This window comes from Prenolepis imparis, unplaced genomic scaffold, assembly GCF_030444845.1.
Source record: "Prenolepis imparis isolate NDT839.2.m4 unplaced genomic scaffold, iyPreImpa1.0 SCAF_10, whole genome shotgun sequence".
Lineage (NCBI taxonomy): Eukaryota > Metazoa > Arthropoda > Insecta > Hymenoptera > Formicidae > Prenolepis > Prenolepis imparis.
In genome coordinates this window covers 3283603-3293657 of record NW_028141168.1, presented here as the reverse complement: position 1 = coordinate 3293657, position 10055 = coordinate 3283603, and the positions used below count along the sequence as shown (strand labels likewise).

Here is a 10055-nt window from a genome sequence, read left to right as displayed (position 1 = left end):
TTACTTTTATTTATAAAAGCAAATCTTTAAATCTAAAAGAAACAATTTCATTTAATGTAGATATATGAAAATACATAAAATATACATTTACAATTAGACATGATTTACTTAATAATGGACACGTATACATATAATATAATATATGTATATATGTAGTTATATGGTTGTATATGTATATGGTATATGGAGTCCTATTTAATTTTCCCAGGCAAATATCTTGAAAATTGTGGAAAATACGAGGAAATTATTTTAATATTATATATATATTCATGTTTTACTTATAGATATTGTACTATTTTTTATTTTAAAAGATTATTAAACAAGAAATATATTATATGTATGGTATATATGCAAATAAATATATTTGCTCAAAATTTATATTTTATTAAAACAAATATAAATTTAGTGCATCAGATAAAATAAAAAAAATAAAAATATATATTATTTTAACATTACATATATTTTATAGACGGATTTTTTAGAAGAAAAATTGTGAAGAGGTCGTGTGGAAGTTCAGGAAGCTGTTAAAAAAAAGAAATTACTAATTGAAAATATCTAAAAAAGGAAGAAAAAATTTCAGGTATGCAAATATCTTGAAAAATGTGGAAAATACGAAAGAAACGTTTCAGACAAAAATTGTAAGATATTAAGGAGAATATTTTGTGATAAGAACTCTTATTCTAGTTAGAGGCATTTCTGAAATTTCGAGGTCATTATTTATACTTTTTTTTATGATAAATTAATTGGTATAAAGAAAAACATAAAAAAGTATGCAATTGTATATTGCAAATTGTACTTTCTTTTAAATTAAATAGCGTTTTCGAATGAAGCAGGTTTGATCGATCCGAGAGCGATCAATGACGTCATTGACCAATCACAGTCATTTATTCTTCAGAGAAATGGCTGTGATTGGTCAATGATGTTATTGATCGCTCTCGGATCGATCAAACCTGCTTCATTCGAAAACATTAAAAGTAAGATAAAGAAAAACATAAAAAAGTCTACAATTGTATATTGCAAATTGCATTTTCTTTTTTAATAAGAATTATGTTTTCTTTACATTAAAGTAAGATTATTCAAAAATGAATTAAAGTAAGATTATTCAAAAATGAGTATTTTACGAAATGAATTAATTCCATTCTAATAATTTTTTGCGCAAAATATTGCGAGGAATCGATTTATGTAAGAAAATTATGGTTTCGTTTAAAAAAATGTTATATTGACCTCAAAATTTCGAAAATGCTTCTATCTAAAATAAGTAGTACTTACCACAAAACGTCTTTCTTGATATCTTATAATCTTATATTTTTCGAGTCTTACAATACTTTTATGTACTTGTATATACAAAATAATAAGAGAAATTAATTGATATGATAATTTAAAATGTGCAACTTGCAACTGCATATTTTTTCTTAAAAACAACTGTTTTCTTTACACCTATTGATTTTGTAGTTAAAAGCATTGAGATAAGATAATCGAAACATAAGCATTTAACAAGTTATTTAATAGTTTATGTGACATTTTATCATCCTCTTTTATTTTTATAACTTATATTAAATATTTGGGGATTTATGTAAAAAAAATTGGTTCCCCTTTAAAAAAACTAGACCTTTAAATGACCTTAAAAAATGCCACACAAGGGTAATTCTAGGTCATGATATTAATTATGTCTCCTTCGATAACTGATAAAAAAAGGCTAATAAATAAACCATTTTTAATTGTACAACTTTCATTTAAAATATAAGACACTATGTATATAAGGTGTCCCAAACTTATCGAATCGTCTGTTAATCTGAGATTCTCAAGATTATTTGGAGATAATTTTTTCTCAACAAAAATGTTATATCTTTTAAGTGTCTTAAATTGAAATTCTATTAAATTTTTGATCTGAAATTAATTAAAAAATAGTTTTATTAATATTTTAGTTTTATTTATGTTTCCACAAGGCTTAGTTTGCGAAAACCGTTTGTTTTCAATCGCTTATAACTCGATTATTGGTGCAACATTTTCACTGAAGAAAAATTGTTTCCAAATAATCCCAAAATCTGTCATTAAGGCTCCTGGATCCTCGCCGCGGCCATGTTGTATTGTGACGTCAGAGGCGAGAAAATACACGCTGAAGATTCTTGCGTGCCATTTTTATATAAAAAGATATTTTGATAAAACAACTTCCGATGGCTTTAGCACACTTGTAAAATAGTCCGAAAACTATTCTTTCCCCTTGATAGTCAATCAACAGCTATAAAATGATCGTAATATCAGATTTTGTCATGTGGAATGACTGCGCATATGCAAAGACCAGACGGACTGGGTCTCATATTACAATCATTTTGTAGCTGTTGATTGACTATCAAGGGGAAAGAATAGTTTTCGGACTATTTTACAAGTGTGCTAAAACCATCGGAAGTTGTTTCATCAAAATATCTTTTTATTTAAAAATGGCACGCAAGAATTTTTAGCTTGTGTTTTCTCGCCTCTGACGTCACATTCCCAACATGGTCGGTGAGAAGTTAGGAGCCTTAACGGGTCATCCAGTAAATCTGGGACATTCAGTTATATATACATATATATATATGTATGTACATGTGTGTGTGTGTGTGTGTGTGTGTGTGTGTGTGTGTTAGCGTATGTGTGCGAGCGTGTATGTGTACCTATACAATATTATATGTAAATAATTAAAATGATTTTCTGTAGGATCTTTATTAAGTAACTAGTGACCAGAATAAGGAAGGTAAGTTTTTTTATAGGCTGCTGTGCGTCGATACAAGGCCGCTTTGCGCCTATACAAGGCTGCTGTGCGCCTATCAAAAGCGGCTGCTGTGCGCCTATACAAGGCTGCTTTGCGCCTATCAAAAGCGGCTGCTGTGCGCCGATACAAGGCCGCTGTACGCCTATACAAGGCCACTGTGCGCCTATACAAGGCCGCTGTGCGCCTGTCAAACGCGGCTGCTGTGCGCCGATTTTTATACACAGAATACTGTGTATAAAAAAATTAATTTATGAAATATAAAAGTAATACGAATCTATATAAAGTAAAAAGTCTATATAAAGCTATTGTTTATATAAAGCGTTTACCTTATATATATACATACGAAAATGTTTGTAAATACAAACAAACAAATAATCTTAATGCTTAGAGAAAAAGACATAATTATGCGAGGCGAATGGTTAACCGATATACATATGGAACATTTTGACAATCTTTTAAAAAATTGTTCAGATTATAGACCTGTTGAAACGTGGCGATTACAACTTCCTGATACTATTCAGGCTATGCCAATTGATAAAAAACATATACAAATATTATATAGTTCGTCAGGTCCATCAGATGGACATTGGGTGTGTAGTTATTACGATACAAAAAATATATTTATTTATGATTCATTAAATAATAAAAAATTGCATAGACATCATGAACAATTCTTGAAAAGATTATTTCCAACATATAACTTTGAAAAAAATTGTGTCAAATTTCCTACAGTACAATACCAACCAAACGGTAGTGATTGAGGGGTTTTCGCAATAGCCTTTGCAATTTCATTGTTATTCAATATTAAACCCGAAAAAATAAAATATGATCATAGTTTAATGCGTTTGCATTTAATTAAGATTTTTGAATCTAATATTATTGAGTATTTTCCACAAGATCCACAATATGCTCCTCAAAAGGTATTTCCATTAGGAGTAATAAAAGCAAGAGAGACTGAAGCAGATCGTAAACGTACTATACGTCGATGTGAGACGAAACAACAAAGTTTGAATCGTTTAGAAAAGCAACGTCATATTTATCAATCTAAAAAAAAATTAAGTAATAATCAATTACAATTAATGGAAAATGCTTCAAAGAATTTCATAAAAACAAACAATGATATTTATGAAGAAACTAAGCAGCATGATTTGGAAAATCACTGCGTAAATAAACGTGCACGCTATACACAAGATTTAGAAAATAATCAGGCTAAAAAACATGATTCATATGAACAAGATTCCGAGAATAATTGCATTGAACAGCACGATCTATATAAACAAAGCTTCGAAGATAGACGTGCTAAATGACGCCATCGTTATAAACAAAATTTAGAAGATAATCGCGCTAAACAACGCGATCAATATCGGCAAAAATTAGAAGATAATCGCGCTAAACAGCGCGATCGATATAAACAAAATTTAGAAACTAATCGCGCTAAACAGAGCGATCGATATAAACAAAATTTAAAAGACAATCGCGCTAAACAGCGCGATCGATATAGACAAAATTTAGAAACTAATCGCGCTAGAAAGCGTAATCGATATCAACGGAACTTAGAAAATGAACTCATTAAAGATCGATATCGATATAAACAAGATTTAGAAAATAAACGCGCACAAAAGCATATGCGTTATTCGAAAAACTTTGAGCATGAAAGAGATAGACAAAAAAGATTGGATTCTAATCACAAATGGCTTTATAATAAGCGGTATTATCAGAGAAAAAGACAAAATAAAATCAAGACAAAATCTACACTTGAAATAAAATGTAATATTGTTAAGAAAATTATTAAAAAGCATCAACAATTCTGGTCGAAAAACACCATAAAACTTCGTAATTCTTCAGAAATATTTATAAAAAATATTATTTTAAAAATTAGTATTAAAGGTCATATTGAGAAACGATTAAAAGCCGAAAAAATTGTACGTTGGTGCATGTGTATTAGAAAAAATTATATTCGCAATATATACAAAATGTTAAGTTTGATTAAAAAGAAATCAGAAGTGTATTTGACTCTTGTCGCAGATTGTTCTACAATTGAAGACAAATTAACTGCGCTATGTGGCGAATCTAGACATACAGCCTCATCTGAAAATTATTTCATTGAGTCTACATATTATCATACTGTAAGTCCATTGAAACCTTTGGTAATAAATGCAGAAGGAAAAGTAGTAAATATATTACCATTAATAACAGAACGAGCTAAAAAATCTTGGTCGTGTAATACTTCAAACTGTAAAATTAACGATCCGCTTTTAATTGACCGTGATCAGAAGTCTCTCGAAACCGTAGATACATGTACTTTAAAGAATGTATCAATACTGATGTGTAATACTTTAAACTGTAAAATTAACGATCCGCTTTTAATTGACCGTTATCAAAAGTTTCTCGAAACCGTAAATACATGTAATTTAAAGAAGGTACCAAAACTGATGCAAAGTATTCATAAATGTACTATGAAAACTTCAAATGAGAAATTGGGTCATACGCGTAGCTGTTATATTGATTTAACACTTTGCAAAGGAATGTTTCTTCCAGTTCAATTATTATCGCCTCATTTTCCAAAAGTAAGATATATGAAGCGTTTAATTTACCAACTTACAGTTTTTTATCGAAAGATGGAAAATCTAGATTATGCATTAAATCATGCTGATATGAACACATTGAATGAAATTGTAAGTTCCGCACAGGAAAAAGTAGATATGTATAGACATAATAAACGGACTGATACAATTTTGAGTGATGATGATATTATTTTTAAGTATCGTAAAGCATTTAAAGCCTTGACTAAACGCTCAGTGGACACACCACGACATGTTTGCGTATCGTGCGAGAGATTGTGTTATAAAAAAAATGTTTCTAAAGTAAATAATCTTCAGACACAAATTTGGAGAGATTTAATGACGTATGTACAACAAAAAGTTGATGCGCAATATATATGTAATTATTGTGCAAGCAAATTTCGTAAAGGCTTAAATAATCTCTTTACAAATCAGGTGCCTGAAGTAATATCATCTCTTAATACATTCGAAAAAATTCTTATACAACGAGCTAAAGCGTTTCAAACTGTCCTCAAAATGGGAAATGTTATGAGTAAAAAGTTGCTTCAAAGACAAATGGTACCAAAAGTTAAAGGTAGAACATTTCATTTACCACTTCCGTTACAGGAGACATTGAATAAATTATGTTCTAATACTGATCCAATAAATATTAATCATGAATTATATATATTAGTTAGAGGTATCCCGACAAAATCAAAGATTATTTGGGAAGAGGTAGTTGATGTTAAAAAAGTATTTGACGCTTTAACGTGGTTAAAGCGCAACAATACTTTATACTCTCATATTATATTGCCAAATAATCACAATGATTTACGTTTACCAAAATTAAAAAATTCTGAATTCCAAATGGAAGAGACAGAAGATAATGCAGAAGTGGCTGATGATGAGACTAAATTATTAAATGATCCGATAGAAGAGATCAAAAATGATACAGAAGGCCAACGGAAAGCAATGTTAACTCAAGTTACTAATGTTAAAAACGATGTCTATTACGAACAATATACTATTTATCCCTTATATGAAAAGAAAGCAAATAAAACTGCGACAGCCTTATATCAAATGTTAAAAATTCAGGACTTGCCTTTGAATAATCGTGAGCAACATTTAGATTTAATGTGTTTTCCAGATTTATATTCTTCTGGTATTAATGGACAACGTGAGATTAGACAGGTTAAACTTCATGATCATGAATTTATTAAATGTCGTTTGACATCTAAACATCCACAGTATAGATTAAATCAACAATACTTATTTTATTTATTGAACGATGCAAATATGCGTCAATTAAGTCGTGGAATTTTTCATAAAATGAAGGTAACTAATCCGCGACTTCGTTATACAGCTGCAGAATACTTAGACGCAATGTCGAAAGAATTGTTGGAATCTAATTTGAGTACAATATTTGCCACACTTCGAAATACGGAGCAATATTGGCGTAGACCGAGGAGTGATTTAAATTGTATGACACAGCATTATGGGCCTGCGACATGGTTTTTAACACTAAGTCCAAGTGAGTGGTTATGGGAAGATTTAGGTGAATATATTCGTGAAGTAAATGGATGGCATGACGCTTCTTTAAGCGTTAGCGTACTCATTGCTAGAGATCCTGTATCAACATCCAGGTTTCTCGATAATAAGTTTCGGGCAATGCTTGACTTTATCAAGTCCGAAGATCATCCAATTGGAGAAGTAACGCACTATTTCTGGCGACGAGAATATCAAGGTAGAGGTATACAACATTTTCACTTATTAATTTGGATTAAAAATGCATTGATTTTCGGTGAATCTACTATGGAAGAAGTCTCCAAATTTATTTTACAACATATAAGCTGCAAAATGCCGGATAAAAATATTTCGCCATTATTATACAGTCGTGTTGATACACATCAGCGACATATACATAACAATTATTGTCTTCGTTCTAAAAAAGTAGGACGTAAAGTTATTCGTCGATGTCGTTTTGGATTTCCTCGTCCCGTTACTGAAACTTTGAATATGAGAGATGTGGCAACTTCAATAGCCGGTAGAAAACAATTGAAACATAAAAGTAAACTTTATGATCTTCCTCGAACGGATAATGAAGTTAATATAAATGACTATAATCCTGTTCTTCTTACTGCATGGGAAGGTAATATGGATATACAATTTATTGGTGAAAAATCATCGCTGCTTACCTGGTATATTACTAAATATATTAATAAAGCGGGAAAAAGTGAATTGTCTGAGACTATTCTTGATAGTAAGGATAACAAAAACAAATAATTAGCGAGTCATCTTTGGAATATTGCTTTGCGATTTACGAATAATAGAGAATGTGGAGCTCTCGAAGCTGCTGATACATTGTTAGGTATTCCTTTACATGGAACTGATCGAAATACAACCATCAGATGGTTAGATGTTAATCAAATATGATATAGAAAATTAAAAAGTCGCAGAGAAATTGAAGCTCTTGATGCTGAATCTACAGATATATATTATCAATCTTTGATAGATGATCATTATCCACATAGACCAAACGAACTAGAAAATACGTCTCTTTATGAATTTTCACTGTGGTACGATATCTCGAAGATCAAACTGAAAAATAGGTTTATTGAATATTATAAAATAGGTAATGGTTGTTATCTTAAACGGCGGCAGCGCGGATATCTTATTAATCATTATAGATATAATGTTAATACACAGCCGGAAAATTATTTCTTTGCGTTATTGCTTATGTTTAAACCATGGCGAAAATTAGAGGATCTTAAAAATGAATGCGATACTTATGCCGAATCGTTTCACAAAGTAAAACTGCATCTTATAGAAGCATTGCAATATCATGAAAGATTAGAAGAATTGCAAAAAGCATTTGAAACTGCAAAACAGTTAGTTCAGCAATGCTTAGATGACGATTTACAAAAAGAGCAGTCTCAGGATGATCCTGAAAATGCGATAGGTATTCAAAATATAGAGGCTGGTGAAGCAGTGCAAGATTTTAAAGATCTTGGTGATAGAGCGATTCGAGAAATTGATGTATCTGAAATGATAGTAAAATTAAATACGGATCAAAAACGAGTATTTGATAAAGTTATCAATGTTGTAGAGTCCGATAAATCAATATTACGATTATATGTTAGCGGAGAAGGTGATACTGGAAAAAGTTTCTTAATCAAGACTATTAAATGCTGGATAAAACAAAATCTCAACAAAGATACTGCTGTAGCAGCACCTACTGGTATAGCAGCATTTAATATAGATGGTTTGACAGTTCATAGATTGCTTCAATTACCCGTTGAACATGGTCAAACTCCTAAGTATAAACAATTATCTGATCATGTATTGAAAGTTTTACGAGCAGATCTTAAAGATGTTATTCTTTTTGTAATTTATGAAGTGTCAATGATATCTAATTTGACTTTAATATATATACATCTTCGATTGTCTGAGATTTTTGACACTAGTGATTGCGATGATGGTTGGTTTGGTGGAAAGCATATTCTTTTATTCGGAGACTTGCTTCAATTACCTCCTGTACGCGAAGATCCTATCTTTATACATTTATCAGATAAAAAAATTGCTAAATGTCTTGGTTCTTTAAATGCTGTTAATTTATGGATTACATTATTTGAGTATGATGAATTGACAATCAATATGCGCCAGCAAGGAGATGATTCTTACCGTGAGTTATTGTCGCGAATTCGTATAGGTTTAGTGACAAAATCTGATTGTAAAATACTAGAGAGTAGAAAAATATATTTCAAAGCTGATTCTTTCGAATCTAAATTAAATGAATTATGTGATTTTATTAACAGTTTACCATCGGACACTGTTTGTTTATTGCCAACTTGTAATATGTGTAATGTCCTTAATGATGCAATGTTAAGTCTCATTGCTTCCAAAGAAATATTATTAATTGCTCAAGATACGATTGAATGTATATCATATGTAAAAAAGAAAGTATTAAAAGTATTGTCAAATAACGATGATGATAACTCTCGAACAGCTGGGCTTTCAAAACAAATTACAATTAAAATTGGAGCAAAAGTTATGATTCGGCGTAACATCGATGCTAGTTTGGGTCTTGTAAACGGTACAATAAAGTGATTTCAATTGTACGAGAAACGTCTACTGATGACGTAGAAAAGATTAAACTTCTTTTACCATCAGGTTTAGAATATGAAATTGAAAGAGTAAAGGTTAAATTTCAGGTGTTGGATAGAGCGTATGTTATTCGAAAACAATTTCCATTATCTTTAAGTTATGGCATCACTATTCATAAAAGCCAAGGATTAAGTTTGCAAAGTGTTGTTACGGATATTGGCAACTCTGTATTTAGTTGTGGTCAAGTTTATGTTGCCTTGTCGCGAGTAACATCTCTAGAAGGATTACATTTAATTAACTTTGATCCTTCAGCAATAGTTGCTAACGATGAAGCTATTATTGAATATAATCGTTTAAAACGGATACACAATTCAAAAGCAGAAATGATTGCTGTGTCAAAAGAATGCTGTCATAAAGTGAAAGATGTTCTATGGGCGTTACCAAAAGTAGTCGCTTCTGTTCAAAAATCAAGTTCAGATCAAAAAATTCAAGGTATTGCTTCAAATCGAAGAATTCAAAGCACTGCTTGGGTTGTACATGGTTTTCAGAATACAGACAAAGTTTCATGTTATGCAAATACAGTATTGCAATGTTTATTACATTTAAATGTTATTAGGCAACAGTTGATTAATTGCGACAAAACAGATGTTTTACGTTTATTA

At 30.7% G+C, this 10055-nt stretch overlaps 1 pseudogene; it reads left to right on the top strand.

Moving 5' to 3' along the window:
- The first annotated feature begins 6957 nt into the window (after positions 1–6957).
- Positions 6958–9396, top strand: LOC145941819 (uncharacterized; annotated as a pseudogene).
- Positions 9397–10055: the final 659 nt, after the last annotated feature.